This window comes from Cornus florida, unplaced genomic scaffold (genome assembly GCF_030987335.1).
Source record: "Cornus florida cultivar Cherokee Brave unplaced genomic scaffold, ASM3098733v1 CherokeeBrave_3.0.0_Hap2_Chr02, whole genome shotgun sequence".
Taxonomy (NCBI): domain Eukaryota; kingdom Viridiplantae; phylum Streptophyta; class Magnoliopsida; order Cornales; family Cornaceae; genus Cornus; species Cornus florida.
Genome location: NW_026775572.1, coordinates 26,850,716 through 26,854,555, shown reverse-complemented (window position 1 = coordinate 26,854,555; position 3,840 = coordinate 26,850,716).

Sequence of the window (3,840 nt, the reverse complement as noted above, 5' to 3'; positions counted from 1 at the left end):
GCTGTCTCTTGTGTTTGTAGCAATGGCTAGTTAGTTTTGGGGTTGGGCTAGGTTTGCCTTCTGGGCTTGTTTGTTGTTTTGTTTGGGCTTTGTCCCCTCCTCCTTTTGTACATTTTTATGTTAAGAGGCCCGGTGTTTTGCAATCTAACCTAAAAAGTTTGGTATCAAAACTAACTCATATATACCCAATCACTTCTCTAGATTTGATGTCGGATGAAAAATTAGGTTTAAAGTTCAATACCTCTTGACTTGACAGTTGACAACAAACTATTCTTTGGAGGGGTGTGTGTAGGGCTGTAACTCGGGTGGGTTGGGCGAGTTTGACACTCATCTCGGGCTAGGCTCATATAAAAAATCTTAAAAATAAATTAATTTATGTTGCACCTATGACTTGAACATGAAATCTTTAGCATAAATCCTAAACATGCTTCTAACTTGGATACTACACTCTTGTGTTTTAAGTATAGTTATAAATATATATAATATTTTCAGGCTCGGGTTGGGTTTCGGGCTTCATCCATATCAACCCAAGCCCAAACCGAATTGAATTCGGGCCTAAAATATATAGCCCAGGCCCAAACCGAAATTAAAAACACATTGCCCAAACCTACAAAATTTCGGACTAGGCTCGGATTATTTCAGTTTGGGCCCACCCGAATTGCAATCCTAGGTGTGTGCGACTATACTAGAAAAAGAAAGAAATATATATATACATATAGTCCACTTGAGCCGTCAAGATTAGGATGAAGTCTACGACATGTGTATGAAAGCTCTCTTTGGTAACTCGTACAAAGAGGAAATAACAAAGGTTAAACTAATAATTTTAATAATTAAAAAAATTAAAAAAAAAAAACTCATTCCCCCTTTAATAAATATGTCATTTGGAGTCCTATGTCACACCCCGCAACCAAGAGGCTATACCACGCAGGCGCCACGCAGACGCCCAACAGACAATGACATGGAGCCTGCATGGACTGGAGCTTTCTAGACTGCTTTACACAAGTATGGAACTTTCCAGAATTCTCTAGATTAGTGTAGAGTTGTCTAGCCTTTTCTAGACTTGTCTAGAGTTGTATAGAATTCTCTAGAATTCTCTTGTACATAGTAGATAGTTCTAGAATTGTGTAGATATTTCTGAAGGATTCTAGACACTAAATCTAGGCCACACATTTGTATACATCTAGAATGTTCTTGTAAGGCCAAAGGCCTATAAATAGGAGGTGGGAGTTCATTTGCTCCTTACCAAGCAACCAAGTTGTAATCTCTCCTCTCAAGCAATACAAGTTCTATACATTTCCAAACTCTCTTGCTCACTTGCCTAACCTCTTCCTAGACACCCAAGTAAGCAAAACACTTGTCTAGCCTTAGTCTTCACTAAGCTAGCACACTCGGGTAGGCTGACTTAGCACTTCAAGGGGGCTTGAAAGTGTCTAAGGCCGCACGGTAGCTTGAAAAGGTTCAAGTCCGTGACAGTTGGTATCAGAGCTAAGGTCGTGAGGCGTCACACCTTGTGTAGAGGAAGCTATGGCGGAGCTATCAGACATGACTGGCACCCAAGAGGAGACTCTACGTGGAAGGGAAACAAATCCCCCTCTAGGCGGAGTGAGGACGAGGGCTAGGTCGAAGGACATCATGGCGGGCTTAGAGGCACGTGTGGCAAAGATGGAGGGGTCCATAGCCAACGTGTTGGAGCAGCTTGAGGATGCTCACCAGCGCATGGATGGGCTTGAGTCGGAGGACGTTGAGGTCCAAAATGCTGTCAAAGGGTCACTCAATGCCCTAAGTGGTGACTTTCGGCAGGAGCTTCAAGCACTTCGAGAACTTATGCTGGGGGAGTTTGCCACCCTACGTGGCTATGTTGACCAGGAGCTTGGCACTTTCCGCGAGCAAATGGAGGAAATGCGAGCGGACTGGACATTGTGCAAACGGGCGGTGGCGTCCGGCACAGCTACTACGGGGGTAATAGCACCCCAAGTTGATATTCCTAAGCCTAAGTGCTATGGTGGGAACCGGGTAGCGAGGGAGTTGGAGAACTTCCTCTTCAGCATGGAGCAATACTTTGAGGCTACGGGCATGACCGATGAGACCATCAAGATACGCACGGCGACCCACTACCTCACCGACCATGCCATGCTATGGTGGAGGAAAAAGTATGGTGACATAGCAAAGGAACGGTCTATATTGATACTTGGGCTGATTTCACTAGGGAAATTAAGAAGCATTTCTATCCTGAGAATGCTGAGGATGAAGTTAGGGGCAGACTCCGAAGGCTAAAACAAGTTGGGTCGATTCTGGACTATGTGAAGGAATTCACTAACTTGACTCTTAAGATCTCGGATCTATCCGACAAGGACTCTCTTTTCTTCTTCATAGATGGATTACAGTTGTGGGCTAAGACGGAGTTGAGGCGGCGCAATGTGCAAGACCTTGCCACAGCTATTGCAAAGGCGGAGTCCTTTATTGATTTCAGCCCAAGAAGGAACCCTCATCCAAGCCAAAAGACAAAGACAAGGACAAGGGGAGGTATGCCAGCAAAGGTGGGGGAGACAAGGGCGCTACACCCCACAAGGATTGGTCCCGTAAGCCAGGTGGTGGCCATGGAGGCAAAGAGGGAAGGGAGAACAAGGAAGGAGCACCCAAGCCTAAGGGTTCTTGCTTCATATGTGATGGACCACATTGGGTACGAGATTGCCCAAAGCGGAAGACCCTCAATGCCATGGCGAGCCGCTATGAAGAGCAACAATAAGAGGAAGCGCAAATGGGTTCACTGCAAATCCTTAATGCCATCAAGGCTAAAACTGAAGTCCCTAAGGCGGCGGCTAAAGGGCTAATGTTCGTGGAGGCGAGCATTAATGGGACACTCACACGTGCTTTGGTAAACACGGGTGCATCCCACAACTTTGTGAGCCTTGACGAGGCCAAGAGGTTGGGCCTCAAGTATAGCAAAGAAGGGGGCTCCATAAAGGCAGTTAACTCGGCAGCAAAGGCTATACATGGCATGGCACACGGCGTCCAAGCATGCATTGGCGAGTGGGGTGGCCACATAGATCTATCGGTGGTACCCATGGACGACTTCAAACTAGTCCTTGGGTTGGAGTTCTTAGACAAGGTGAGAGCCTTCCCCATCCCTTTTGCTAACACTATGTGTATTATGGAAGGCAACACAGCATGCATGGTGTCGGTGGAGCGAGGCGCCAAGTTGGAAGCCTAAGCTTTGTCAGCTATGCAGTTCAAGAAGGGCTTCAAGAAGGGAGAGACTAGCTACCTTGCTACGTTACTGGAGACACCCGATGATGAGCTAGTCTCTTCCCCGCAAGAAGAGGTGCCTAAGGAGATACGAGCCGTGCTAGACGAGTACACGGACGTCATGCCTAAGGAGCTGCCCAAGAAGCTTCCACCTAGGAGGGAGGTGGATCATCAGATTGAGTTGGAACTGGGTTCTAAACCCCCTGCTTTGGTGCCCTACTGGATGACTGTAATACCCTGATATTGTAAAAAGGATTTCTTAATTAAATTAATTTATATTATATTATTATTTTTATTTTTAAGTGATTTGTTTTATTTAATTAGATGCTTGATAGTTGTGATTTGTTTTATTTAATTAAGTGCGTAGGTAAATTGTATTGTTTTAATTAAATTATATATTTTGTAATTTTATTTGTTAAATTTATACGGTGTTTGATTTGTGGAATGCTAGTTAGTGAAGTGTTTATTTGATTTGCGTGATTTTGTGTTGGTGTACCTTTATTGTTAATTATTGGTAGCTATTAAATTTAATTTCATTATTTTAGGTATTTAAGTTATTTGTATTGGGATTAAAGGAAGTTGGACCAACGGATG